This window comes from Apium graveolens, chromosome 7 (assembly GCF_009905375.1).
Source record: "Apium graveolens cultivar Ventura chromosome 7, ASM990537v1, whole genome shotgun sequence".
Lineage (NCBI taxonomy): Eukaryota > Viridiplantae > Streptophyta > Magnoliopsida > Apiales > Apiaceae > Apium > Apium graveolens.
The window spans coordinates 146,808,685-146,823,473 of NC_133653.1; the positions used below are offsets into that span (position 1 = coordinate 146,808,685).

The 14,789-nt window shown below is 38.8% G+C and overlaps 1 long non-coding RNA gene and 1 other non-coding gene across 2 annotated transcripts; both read left to right on the forward strand.

Annotated features, from left to right (window-relative positions):
• Positions 1-2,464: 2,464 nt before the first annotated feature.
• Positions 2,465-5,013, forward strand: LOC141673063 (uncharacterized). Its single transcript, XR_012555792.1, has 3 exons — positions 2,465-2,611; positions 2,816-2,910; positions 4,661-5,013. It is a non-coding gene; the product is annotated as an uncharacterized LOC141673063 (long non-coding RNA).
• A 5,986-nt stretch (positions 5,014-10,999) lies between these two features.
• On the forward strand, positions 11,000-11,106 carry LOC141675462 (small nucleolar RNA R71). The gene has a single exon (XR_012556113.1). It is a non-coding gene; the product is annotated as a small nucleolar RNA R71 (small nucleolar RNA).
• Positions 11,107-14,789: the final 3,683 nt, after the last annotated feature.

A 14,789-nucleotide genomic window follows, 5' to 3' on the forward strand; every position in this document is an offset into this window, starting at 1 on the left:
TCTCAACGAATGCAGTTAGACAACTAAAGATTAGTCAACTCATGCAACCGGACATACAGCCAGAAATGTGGTATGTGCAATTGCTTAACAGATATGCTTCGGAACTAGACCAATTACTATGACTAGACTATCCTCAAGGCAATCCTACGATTATATAAAGAATAAAAAATTCTAGGCACAAAGTGATATACAACACTACAAGAACTCTGGAGCTTACTACGGAATAGTGCTTTTTATTTACAACTCAAATGCTTATTTGACCGTGCAATGAGTGAGGTCCACAAAAGACTTATACAATGGTATCCATGTAACGAGCGTTAGGTTAGCGGATCCCAGACTCTAAAAGCCTTAGGTCACTAGGCACAAAGTCCCCTAAGAACTTAATAACTCGAATACCAAAGAGCCCACTCTTGATCAATTATGCAATTTTTTTTTTAATAACTTATGAGCAAGTGCGTTTCGCTCCATCTTGCTCAACCCTAGACTACTCGCACCATATGCGAGCCGACTACTAGCCATTTGACGCCTAGCCACAACTAGCAACAACTACCATATTTTTTTCTCCAGAATTTTTTTTTTCATGCCTTTATCACTAAGAACCTATAATCAAATTCTAAGCATAATAAGTAGATTGACCTTGAAAACAACCACATCATAACAACAATCTAGCCCTTACGCATTCTCTAAGACTTAGTGGACTTACAATTGTTTCTAGCATGCATATCAACCTACACAACTTAATATCACTTTAATGATATCACTACACTCGCATCAATATCACAATTCAGTCGATACATCATTGCAAAAGGGATCATGGTAAATGCATGAGCTACATGACATTCATAAAAAAAAACTATATGGCATAAATTATGCAACTATATGAACTAAACTATCATGAATATGGAACTAAATGACACACACACAATATTCCTTAACTACCACCCCCAAACTAAAAATCTTCACTGTCCTCAGTGAAAGTAGTAGAAAGGAACACAGGGTATACCTACTCGGAGTCATCATCATCATCACCCTCAGTGGGTGGAGTATCAGGCGGCGGGTATGCAGAGTCCTCACCAAAAACTGGCCACTGGATATCAGCTCCAAGGCCTCGAAAAGCAGTCCCTAACGCAAGGGTGAGCTCCTGAGCAAACCTGCTCTGCGTCTCATACATGGCATCCATCCGCCGTGAAAGCCTCCTATACTGGGCATCAACCATCCCAGCACCCTCCTGAGCTCTCGAAGAACCAGCCTCATCACGCCCTGGCCTAGCCATAGTAGCACCTCGTGCTGGACGCCCTCTTGGAAGACGATAACCCAGCCCATGCTCCTCAGGCTCACCACCGGTCCACTCCTGCATCCCATTCAGAGTGCCAGAATCAATCAGAGCTGCTGGCAACTGCAACTGCTCATGAGCCGGCCAGTTTACTCCCGCTGCTCGGCATAACTTCGTAACCGTAGATGCATAAGAGATGTTCATATGTTTCGCTCCCCTCAAAAACTTCAGAATTCCTTGGTAGATAAACTCACCAAGGTCCACATAGTATTCCTCATTCAGAATTCCCCACAACAACTGTGCTCTCTCAACTGTGACCTCATGTGCATGCGAAGAAGGCAAAATATTAGCACAAATAAATGCATTCCATACACGGGCATACCTGTTCATGGCGATCGCCGGAAAGTGACGATACTCATTAGTGCCGGTCCTGCAGGTCCAAACTGTGCCCGGTCGACAGAGAGTCGCACAAATCAAATCCAAGTCAAAATCCTCAGCAGTCTTTTCATTCCAGTTCTCCTCCTCGGGCTTCCTCTCTCGCTGTCCAATAACACGGCGAATCGCCGCAGGATGATAATCAACCGTCAGCCCACGGACCACAGAAAACCCATTCTTTTCGGCCTTCGCGTTCGCGTAGAACTCGCGAACAACGCTCATCGGTACTGCTTCGGGTGACTCACAAAAAGCTATCCACCCCTTCTCTGCAATCATGGGCAGCAACTCACCATCCCTCCCCGATGGTAAAAACCCCCTCTCCTTCAGAATCGGCTTCCCCAACAGCCTAGTGTACTCCTCCTCCGCAGCTCTGTCAGTTAACCGAGGCCTTGCAGCAGTACCCCTCGATGAATCAGCAGTAGGAACTGTGCTGCTGCTGTCAATCACTACACCATAGATTGGCTATAGCAACCACATTTCTAAAATTTTATCAAAAAATGTTTCTATTAAGAGAACATTTACATATATTGCAGGGACCTTCAAAAGTGTTGCAAATAAAGGGCAAAAATCAGAAGGAGGTAAAAATTAGCTTCTTATTGCAATGAATTTTTTTAAGCGTTGCGGTAAGTCCAAATTTTGGACCCAAAATATTGGCGGGCTTCAAAATTGTCTGAGCTAGAAATTTTACCGGGCTTACCAAGAATAAATTAAATAATAAAACTAAAAAAAAATAAAACAAAATAACACAACAGACGCTCAGACACAACCACACACCTAACACCCTACAAACACGAGAGAGGGTCAGAGGGAGACGAGGAGAGAGAAGGAAGATTCAAGCTGCAACACGAGGGGAAAACAAGATCTAATATTGATGTTTGGGAAGAAGATGTACGCTACAACAAGGTAAATATATTCCCCAAATTGATTATATACATGTTCTTTAATTGATTATGTATGGCCTTTTGTATTCAAACTACAATTTTAAAATCTTAATTAGTTTGTTTTTGATATTCAAATCTTCTTTCTTGTTCTTCAATTACTGCTTTATTTTATTCTTAATTAGTGTTCTTAACTTTTTAATTTAATCATTCATGTTTGATTGTGGAGGATGCGGTTGAGATAGAGAATGATGGGAGTTTATTTGTGAAGCATTACCATGTGTTTTGGTTGGAATAAATGGGGATGTGATGAGTCGCGGATAGGTACACATATTTATGTGTGAAAATGTTTGTATGCTATTTACTTTTTATGTTTGGGACTTGTAATTGTTTCTATTATATGGGTTGGTTTTGGTTTAGTTATGTATATAATAACTCGATGACAAGAACTTACCTTCCTATATGCGTGGTTATTTATTTTTCTTGGTGTGCTAATTGAGAAAGTTTTCTCTATAATTTAGTGGTCATTTAATACTTGGTTATTGCAATTTTAGTAATTTTATTGAATAATTACATATATAAAGGAAAGAAAATCCTACAAAACTTGAAATTCTAATTAATAATAATTGTATATGTGCTATATTGCAGAGAGGATTTTGCTAATTTTATAGGATTTGTTTTTAAAAGTTTTGGTGATCGGATTAGGCATTGGATGACAATTAATGAACCATACTTGTTCATATCATAAGCCTATATAGTAGATGTTTATCCACCAAGTTATTGTTCACCCCTTTTGGAAACTATTTTTTTGAAATTCATATATGAAGTCTCTTATTGCGACACAATATAGTACTTTGCCATGTGAAGGCCACCAAACTATTATATGAGCATTTTCAGGTGTTCTTATAATCTAAATCTACAGTGTCCTGGGATTATATATATATAATTGCAAAATAAAAAGTTGTGTATTTTCAGATGATATTGCTAAACGTATGGCCCTATCCTTTGTATTTTTTAGACTTTAGGCTTAATGTTATGATTACAATAGCTGAGTTGGTTAAAGAAGTGATCAGTAGTTGGCTGATAGGAACATGAACAAAGCTACCTGATATATTTAGTAGAGGTTGGAGTAATTTGATATGGGCTGATTATGGGCCTTATTATGTTAAGGTTAGAAAAGTTTGTAAAGTTGAGCTTTGAGGCCCATTAAAGAAGATGAAGTTACTGGTATGGTTAAGTCCATTTTCAAAGATTGAACTTATGTTGGTAATCTTTTTTCTTTCTTGTTTTACTCACCTCATCAGTCAATTTTATTAGTATTATATATGAATGCTTTGAATTATTCCCTGATCCGTCTAAAGAAGGTCAATAATCTACATACATATATCTTTAAGTTTATATATTTAAGTGCTCATGGCCTCATGCCGTTTCAAGCCTTTCTGAACATATTAGTTGTTTTGTTATAAATTGACTTTTGAGATATGGTTTAGGTGGGTTGTACGTGTCCACTCAAACAGAGTACATAAAATCAGTAGTGTGTTTTGATATCATTCCAAGTTGATGGTCAAATGGTGAGCCTTGGTTGATGGGAAATCAATCACTTCTATAGTTTTATACATTATAACCTTCATAAATTAATGGTCAAATATATCCGTAGGTGCTTCTAGTGCACTTGTTGGATTACTTGGTGCAATATTGTCTGAACTTATCATAAATTGGACAATCCATGCTAATAAGGTACTTGACAAACATATATTTACGATGGAATTGTGAAAAAAGTGAGTTTTTATTTACAGTGATATAAAGTTCAGTCTAATCATCATCCATATTTGTTTTTCCAGGTAGCAGCTCTTGTGACTCTGTTACTTGTAATTATCATTAATCTGGCAGTTGGAATCCTTCCAAATATTGAAATCATTATTGTTTAAATATACTAGTTGGTGTTCCGTTGGTGTGTTATCGAATATATACTCTTGTTTGCTATTTATTAATGAATTTCTGCAGGTCTTAATGGTTGCTGAAAAGAACCGTAAAATTGCAACTTCCAAGTATTAAAAAGTTTTATTTTTTCCAGTATAAATGGTTTAGCAGAACCAGCTTCCACCTGTTTATCAGAAATTTTCTACCGAGTATAATTTTGGTTCCATCCTTTCACAAGATGTTAAGAGTACCTATGGAAGCTTTCCTACACAGAGAAGCCATTTTCCCATGGGAATTATACTGGTGCAGGATTGCAGTACCCCACAGCACGAACATACCTAGCCACCCAGGACCTTCCATTAGCTTATTCTTCACCCGTATTTGTTCAAGCACCGGCTGAGAAAGGGATTATCGATTTTTCCATCGATTTTCTCATGGGTGGCGTCACTCCAGCCGTGTCCAAAACTGCTGCTGCTCCAATTGAGCTGTGAAACTTTTGATCCAGAACCAAGATAAATGCTTCTGATTTAGCGAAAAAGCTAAATGAAGATTACTAATATTAGTTTTGTTTATTAATTAATTTGGTGTTGTAATTTATCCTTTTGTATTGATGTACATTTTGTATTGATGTACATTCTGAATTGTATGTATGATTATGTTGGAACAACCAATGCTTTTGAATAGTTCTTAACGGTTATAAAATGACATTGGTGTGAGATTTGTGGCATAAAAAATGCATGGTTTAGTTTATTTATAGTCAAATCCTATTTTTTTTTAAATAATGTTGCAATTGTGTCGAAATATGTTGCCATTTACAATTACATCAGCTATAAAATATTGCAATTGGTTCCAAATTGTTACAATATTTGTCAAATTTGACCTTAAATTTCATTGCAATTGGACCCACTAATGTTGCCTTAAGGTGGTTATTTAGCTAACAAAAACAATTATTGCAATGATTTTACCGCGTTGCAATAAAATATATTTTATTGCTATATATGGTTTATTGCAATAATGTTTTATCGTTACAAAATATTGCTTAAAATGTTGCAATAGGACCTCTATTGCATCACCACCGGATGCAACGCCAAAATTTTACATATTTGTTGCCATAAATTCTACTGCAACATAAATAGCCCATAAGGCAATAAATTTTTGTGGTTGCCATAACCATTTTATGGTGTAGTGAATAGTGCGTGCTCTCTCGGGTGCCATTGATTCGTGAATTAAAGTGTGTAAGAACTGATTTGTTTTTTGTTTGTGAGAGGGTTTAAGTGTAGGAAGTGTTGTGGGAGATATGTAGGATATGTGTATGTATATATAGGGTGTGGATTAGATTAGGGTTTGGGAATTAAGGAGTAAAATGATGGGGTAGTGGGAACAAATCGTGGGTTTATGGGCTAAAACTGTTTTTTTGTGTTTTGTTTTTTTTTCTCTTTTTTTTTTCTGAACTGTAAAAAAAAAATTCTGGTACTCGACCCCTGAGCGGTCGCTCAGCAAAACTGAGCGGTCGCTCAGCAAAACTGAGCGGTCGCTCAGCAAAGCTGAGCGGGCGCTCAGCTTGCTGCGCGGTCGCTCAGCAAAGCTGAGCGGGCGCTCACGGGGTCACTGGAATTTTTTTTTTCAGCCCCTGTTTTCTGATTTTTTTGTGTTTTTGGATAGGTTATTGACTTCTAAGGGTTCCTGTAACAACAATTCATGGGTTGCCTCCCACGCAGCACTTCTTTTTCGTCATTAGCTTGACGCTTCGTACCCTTCTCAAGTAGTCAACAAAATGGCACTAACCACTTCTCGGTTTGCCATGTTCCCATAGTAGTGCTTCAACCGCTGACCGTTAACTTTGAATGTTTGGTCCGTATCATTCTCAAAAATTTCCACCGCTCCATGTGGAAACACAGTTTTGACAATAAAAGGTCCAGACCACCTTGATTTCAACTTCCCAGGAAAAAGTCGGAGCCGAGAGTTGAATAAGAGAACTTGTTGCCCTGGCACAAATAACTTTGGATGTAGCTTCCTATCGTGCCACCTCTTCACCTTTTCCTTATACATTTTGTTATTTTCGTACGCTTGAAGTCGAAATTCATCAAGTTCATTAAGCTGAAGCATTCTTTTCTTACCAGCTACATCTAAATCCAGGTTCAACTTCTTCAATACCCAGTAGGCCTTATGCTCAAGCTCCGCAGGTAGATGACATCCCTTACCGTACACCAACTGAAATGGTGACATCCCAAGTGGAGTTTTGTATGCTGTTCTGTAAGCCCAAACAGCTTCATCGAGCTTTAAAGACCAATCCTTCCTTGACGGACAAACAACCTTCTCTAGAATGCACTTTATCTCTCTGTTAGACACTTCCGCTTGCCCATTTATTTGCGGATGATAGGCAGTAGCTACTCGATGATTCACATTATAACGCTGCATCATAGAAGTGAACTTACGGTTGCAAAAATGCGATCCTTCATCACTTATGATTACCCGAGGTGTGCCAAACCTCGTGAAAATTTGCTTATGAAGAAAATTTAGCACTGCCTTTGCATCATTTGTCGGTAAAGCTTTAACTTCGACCCATTTTGAGACATAATCAACTGCCATCAAGATGTATTGATTATTGCAAGACGAGATAAAAGGCCCCATGAAATCGATTCCCCACACATCAAAGACCTCGACTTCAAGCATCACATTTAATGGCATCTCATCCTTCCATGACAAATTTCCCACTCTTTGGCAACGATCACACCTTAAAACAAACTGATGAGCATCCTTGAACAAAGTAAGCCAGAAAAAACCTGCTTGCAGAATACGAGCTGTCGTCTTCTCACCACCATAGTGTCCACCATAAACCGTGGAATGGCAGTCTCGTAATATCCCCTCCGTCTCACAGAACGGGATACATCTCATGATGATCTGGTCAGCTCCCTGTCTAAACAAATATGGTTCATCCCACATATACCACTTCACCTCATGCAGAAACTTCTTCTTTTGAGCGTATGTCAAATTAGGAGGCATTATATTGCTGACGAGATAGTTTACAATATCTACAAACCATGGTTCTTCCTCCTGAATTGCAAACAACTGCTCATCCGGAAAAGATTCATTGATTAACGTCCTATTTTGTGAAGTAGAATCGGGATTCTCCAACCTAGAGAGATGGTCAGCTACTTGATTCTCAGTACCTTTTCTATCTTTGATCTCTAACTCAAATTCCTGAAGTAAAAGCACCCAACGAATGAGTCTCGGCTTCGAATCCTTCTTGGAAACCAGATAGCGAATAGCTGCATGATCAGTGAATACTGTTACTTTCGTACCAAGCAGATAAGATCGAAATTTCTCAAAACCAAAGACTATAGCCAAAAGCTCCTTCTCAGTAGTGGTGTAGTTCAATTGGGCACCATTTAAAGTCTTACTCGCATAGTAGACCACATGGAAGAGATTTTTCTTGCGTTGTCCCAGAACTGCACCTACCGCATAATCACTTGCATCACACATCATCTCAAACGGTTCTGTCCAATCTGGTGCTATAATAACTGGTGCAGTGATCAAACTCTTCTTGAGAGTCTCGAATGCTGCCAAACATTCATCATCAAATTTAAAAGGCACATCTTTCTCAAGCAAGTTGCACAACGGCTTGGATATCTTTGAAAAGTCCTTGATGAATCGCCGATAAAAATCCACATGACCAAGAAAACTACGGATTCCTTTCACAGAATTAGGTGGGGGAAGATTTTCAATGACTCCCACCTTGGCCTTGTCCACCTCCAGACCCTTGCTAGAGACCTTATGCCCAAGGATAATGCCTTCACGCACCATAAAATGACATTTCTCCCAATTGAGCACCAAATTAGTTTCCACGCATCTTTTGAGTACGGCTCGCAGATTATTCAAACATTCATCATATGAGTGTCCAAAGACGGAGAAGTCATCCATGAACATTTCGATGTTATTTCCAATCATGTCAGAGAATATAGCCATCATACATCTCTGAAAAGTGGCCGGTGCGCCACATAACCCAAACAAAACTCTGCGAAAAGCGAACGTGCCAAATGGACAAGTGAAGGTAGTCTTTTCCTGATCCTCTGGTGCAATACAAATCTGATTATACCCGGAATAACCATCCAGAAGACAAAAATACTCATGACCCGCCAATCTGTCAAGCATCTGATCAATAAATGAAAGAGGGAAGTGATCCTTCCTTGTGGCTTTGTTCAATTTTCTATAATCCATGCATACTCTCCATCCTGTAACTATTCGAGTAGGGATGAGCTCATTCTTTTCATTTGCGACCACAGTGATACCTCCCTTCTTAGGTACACATTGTACGGGGCTCACCCACGAGCTGTCAGAAATAGGATAAATGATGCCTGCATCTAGCCATTTCAGAATTTCTTTCTTCACCACCTCCTTCATGATGGGATTCAGTCTTCGCTGCTGTTCCACAGTTGGCTTACTACCTTCCTCTAGCAGAATTTAATGCATACAATATGAAGGACTTATCCCCTTGATGTCTGCTATGGTCCATCCTATAGCCGATTTGAATTCTCTCAAAATCCTTAATAGTTTGTCTTCTTCACTACCTGAAAGGTCAGATGAAATAATAACAGGTAACGTAGATGAATCACCTAAAAAAGCATACCTCAAGTGCTCAGGTAATGGCTTAAGCTCCAAGGTAGGTGCTTCCTCTATTGATGGTTTGAGCTTCCCTTCAGCGTTCTTGAGGTCAGAAGTACCAAGAGATTCAAATGGTATGTCCAGCTTTCGCTTCCAGGGAGAAGTGTTCAGATATTGTAATTGCTCGTTGCTCTCTTCATCATCGCTGTCAAAATCCCCCACTAAGGCCTTTTCCAATGCATCAGACATTAGCATGTGATCGAGTTCCAAAGTAACCGCAGAATCAATCACATCCAATTTTAAGCACTCCTCATCTTCTGTAAGGAATTTCATTGCCTTGAATACGTTGAAGGTCACATCCTGATCTTGGACCCGCATAGTAAGTTCACCTTTTTGCACATCTATCAAGGTACGGCCAGTAGCCAAGAAAGGCCTTCCCAAGATTATGGGAATCTTCTTATCTTCCTCAAAATCCAGAATAACAAAATCTGCTGGAAAGAAGAGCTTATCCACCTTGACGAGCACATCCTCAACTATGCCCCTAGGGTAAGTAATGGAACGGTCAGCCAATTGTAGCGACATGTATGTGGGTTTTGGATCAGGCAGATCCAGCTTTTTAAAGATCGACAACGGCATCAGATTAATGCTTGCTCCCAAATCACAAAGGCACTTGTCAAAAGTCAGATTGCCAATGGTGCAAGGAATGGTGAAGCTTCCTGGATCTTTCAGTTTTGGTGGTAACTTTTGCTGCAGAACAGCGCTACATTCTTCCGTGAGAGCAACGGTTTCAAGGTCGTCCAGTTTCACCTTCCTTGAAAGAATAGTCTTCATAAACTTTGCATAACTAGGCATCTGTTCAAGAGCCTCCGCGAAAGGTATATTGATGTGAAGTTTCTTGAACACCTCCAGAAACTTCCCGAACTGTCTATCCAGCTTTTGTTGCTGCAATCTCTTAGGAAAAGGTGGTAGAGGATAGAGCTATTTCTCCCCTGTATTAGCCTCAGGCAGAGTGTGTTCAACAGTAGTCTTCCTTGGTTCCGCCGCTTTCTCCTTTTGCGTAGATTCTTCATCTCTAATTTCAGTATCTACTTCTTTTGCCTTTTCAGAATCAGCTACTTTTCCAGACCTTAAGGTAATAGCCTTGACTTTCTCTTTAGCTTCCTTCCTGCCTGGTACTTCCATGTCACTGGGAAGAGTGCCAGGTTGACGATTGAGCACTGCATTGGCTAATTGACCGATTTGATTTTCCAAGGTCTTGATAGAAATCGCCTGACTCTTGCACAACAGCTTAAGTTCCTCAAAATCAGCACTAGTAGGTGCAACTGCACTTCCCTGTTGAGGATATGATTGCCTTGTAGCATACTGCTGTGGTTGCTGGAATCCAGGTGGGTTAAACTGTTTACTCACTGCTTGCTGATATGGTGGCTGAATAGCATTCTGATTATTCCCCCAGCTGAAATTTGGATGATTTCTGTTGTTAGGATGATAGGTCGATGGCACAGGCTGCTGTTGTCGCTGATAATTATTCACATACTGAACAGATTCATTGACAAGAGAACACTAATCCGTAGCATGAGAACCTGCACAAAGCTCACAAACCATAGCTATTTGATTAACTCCATACGTAGCCAGAGAATCAACCTTCATTGATAGCGCTTGGAGCTGGGCTATAATAGCGGTGGCTGCATCAACTTCCAGAATACCTGCTACCTTGCCTGACGTCATCCTCTGAGTTGGGTTTTGATGCTCATTTGCAGCCATCGTCTCTATAAGATTATACGCCTCAGTATAGCTTTTAGCCCATAAGGCGCCTCCAGCTGCTGCATCGAGCATGGGCCGAGATTGGGCCCCCAAACCATTATAGAAACCAGTGATCACCATCCAATCCGGCATTCCATGATGTGGACATTTTCTCAACATTTCCTTGTAGCGTTCCCAAGCCTCGCACATAGATTCTGTAGGTTGCTGCGCAAACTAAGTAAGAGCACTCCTCATAGCAGCAGTCTTTGCCATCGGATAAAACTTCACTAGAAACTTTTGCGCAAGATCTTGCCACGTAGTGATGGACCCAGCTGGTTCAGAATGTAACCAGTCTTTAGCCTTGTCCCTCAGTGAGAATGGGAAAAGCCTCAACTTGATAGCCTCATCAGTCACGCCATTATACTTAAAAGTGCTGCAGATCTCGACAAAATTCCTTATGTGCATGTTGGGGTCTTCAGTTGCCGCTCCTCCAAAAGAAACAGAATTCTGCACCATCTGAATAGTGCCCGGCTTGATTTCAAAGGTGTTAGCTTGAATAGCCGGATGAAGGATGCTTGACTGAATGTCATCAATTTTAGGCCGAGAAAAATCCATAAGAGCTGGATCAGCTTGAACAATACGATCTCCCATATTTACTGGTTCTTTCTGCTCAGTTCCTGAATCCGAATCCTCAAAATCTAACTTCTCCGGAATATCAAGAACTTCGTATGTCTCCTCAGCTGTATCTAAAGTCCTCTTGCGAGCACGAGAACGAGTTTGCATAAACGCTTGCTAAAGTACCTGAAACACAACCGAAAAAAATAACTACTACGTCTTAATCACTGAGTCCTAATGACCAATGATGGTAAGTACATAAACTAAACAAATACGCCGAGTCCCCGGCAGCGGCGCCAAAAACTTGTTAGGGCGAAAACACGCACTAATATTCACGCAAGTATACGCGTTCACAAGTAATATAGAATACTTTCTAGTTCGTTCCCTCAGAGACTCAGACTAAATTATTGTCTAATTAAACTCACTCACCAATGTATGATTACTTCTCAATGTTAAGACACTAACACTTAAAATTGTTGATTAAATATTAACTATAATTAACTACTTAATTAATCACTTAACTAACACTTCAATTTATCAATAATAAAATACTCATGAGATCACAACTTCATTATTACTTCCTTCTATAGCCATTGTTATTACCTTTAGCATGAGACAGTGATGATATTAACCGAATAACACGAAACTGATAAAAGCCAACTTTCATTGTACTAATACCATTCTACCAAGCATCCACAATTAAGATAGAAGTTGAATAGTCATCAATTATGTTGAGTTCCCATATGTCTACAGAAATTGACAACACAACGATTTAAGCACAAGTTATTCCTTTTAATTACATAGGGCAAATAAAACTGTTAGAGTTACCCACTAATCATGTACAACGTACATGAACCTATGCTAGCATGGCAAGTTCTAAATCTCAAGATTCACCGTCGCTTCACAAGAGATTAACACCCTATCTTATATGTTCGCGACGCACATAAGACGAATACGCACAACCAATACTAGATATCATGCAATCATCACACACTAAAGTATTAAACAATTAACTAAAGAATTCCATAATAAATCCGTTGCAACCCCATGATCACGATTAGCCCATAATAGCACTTATCGTCATCATGGGTTCATATGAAATCATGATAAACAACACAAGAAAATAATAACTAAACTAATTATATTAAAACAGAGTACGTCACAAGAGTAAATAAGTTCAAAGCAAGAAAACTAGCATCCAATGTTACAACAAAATAAGAATCACAAGAATATATGCCTCCTCTTCGTTGCGGTGTGCTAAATCGGTCTTCTTCCTTATCTCCTTCGCTCCTTGCGTAAAAACACACCTTTCTTAATCCACACTTGTGAAAACGTCTCAAATCTACTTATATAATAGTCCCATAAAACTCAGATTACATAGAAGTGGGAACCAAACAGAAGTAGAAGTCCTAAAATAATTTATCTTTTTTCCCGACCCTGCGCGGCCGCTCAGCATAGCTGAGCGGGCGCTCAGCTTGCTGCGCGGCCGCTCAGCAATGCTGAGCGGGCGCTCAGACCTCTACTGGAAAAATTCTGATTTCGCTCCGTTTCTTCGCCGTAATCTGCCCATTTCTTTCCTCTCGCAATGGTGAACACATGCCAAGGCTTATTCTTGATGATTCCTCCCCCGAAATGCAACTAAAACCCTGAAATGCATAAACACTAGAAAAACGCATCAAATACATAAAATACTTGATTTCAAGACACCAATTTAAGCCATTTTAAGACGCTCTAAGTGGTATAAAATGCCACTTATCATGTTCCTGGTAACCTGTAGATGTGATCTGGAGGTGTTGGTGGGATGAGGACGCCGGGAACGTGTTCTCCGGCCATCCCCGACTGTTTTTCGGCGACCCCCTGGAAAATTACAGTTTAGTACCTATAGTTTTGAAAACGATGCAGTTTGGTCCCTGTAGTTTCCAGACTTTGCAAAAATTGGATTTCTGTTTTAAAAATGTTTAAAAATTATATTTCCTATTTATTTTTATTATAAAAATTCGTTTTTAATTTCTGAAAACTCTAAAAATTATTATTTTAATTCTGAAAATTATTTTTAATTCACAAATAAATCTAAATTAATTAGTTAATTAATTTCAGTTAATTTCTAATTGATTAATTGGTCAATTAATTCGAAAATTAATTGATTAATTGATTTAATTAATTATTAATTGATTTTAATTAATTATTTAATTAGATTTAATTATTTAATTAGATTTAATTATTTAAAACTGATTTAAAAATTCTGAAAAATAGTTTCGAGCTTTAAAATATTATTCTAAATTATTTCCAAGGCTCGATAATTATTCTAAAATTATTTCAGAGCCAGAATTGGCCAATCGAACCCTGTTTATTAACCCGAAATTGATCCAACGACCCGTTTTAATTCCGAAAAATGTTTTAAAAATCATTTTAAATACCAGAAAGCCTATTTATGACCCGAGACTTCTTTATAAATAATATATCATTGATTACGTGATGTATTATGTGCTATATGTGACTTGTTAATTGACTATCAGTCTATATATTCGGAGTTTACTTGATTATTGCATAACTTTCAATCCGTTAATCGGATTTGGGTAAAATGAAGGGTAGATAGAAGTATGTGTTGAATAGAATTCCATGAGTAAATTATTGATAGATGTTTATGATATGTGAGCAGAAGAGGCAAGATGTAGGAAAGGGAAACAGAGAGTTAAGGAGTAAGACGGTTGTGATTGGAAGCAAGTGCAGTGTAGTAAGCTAATATCAGGCAAGTATTCCGAACTTTCTCGAAATATTGTAATACGTGATAGTCTTGTTGATATTGCAAGTGCTTTGAAGCACTGAAACCTAAACCCTGATTCCAGTTATTGTTCTTGAGCCATGAACCTTATTCTTTCTAGACCATTGATTGTTGTATACCCAAACACGAACCTCAAGTATACGGTACTACTCCACAAATACATGCAAACAAAATCCCAAACACTGAACTGAATTACTTGTACATTCAATCATTGTATCCTATGCATTGAAAGCCCAAATCTTTGAAACCCTGAAATGTTGATTTCTTTGTTATCCAATTCTTTCATTACCCAGCACCCAAGCTTTTAAATTACCTTATTGATCCTTACAAGGATTGAAACCCTTTCAATGTTAAACACTCATTGTTGTTAATAATTCTGGTTATTGTTTATTATTGCATATTCTGTTATTATATTAGAATTAGATTGTTTTTATAAAATTGTGGACCAGATTCATGGTCAGACCATATAATGGTCAAGTTAGGCCAATGTGTGCCTTGGATCCAGTAGATAGAGCAATGCTGTGTGCCTTGCTCGGGGTTAGTG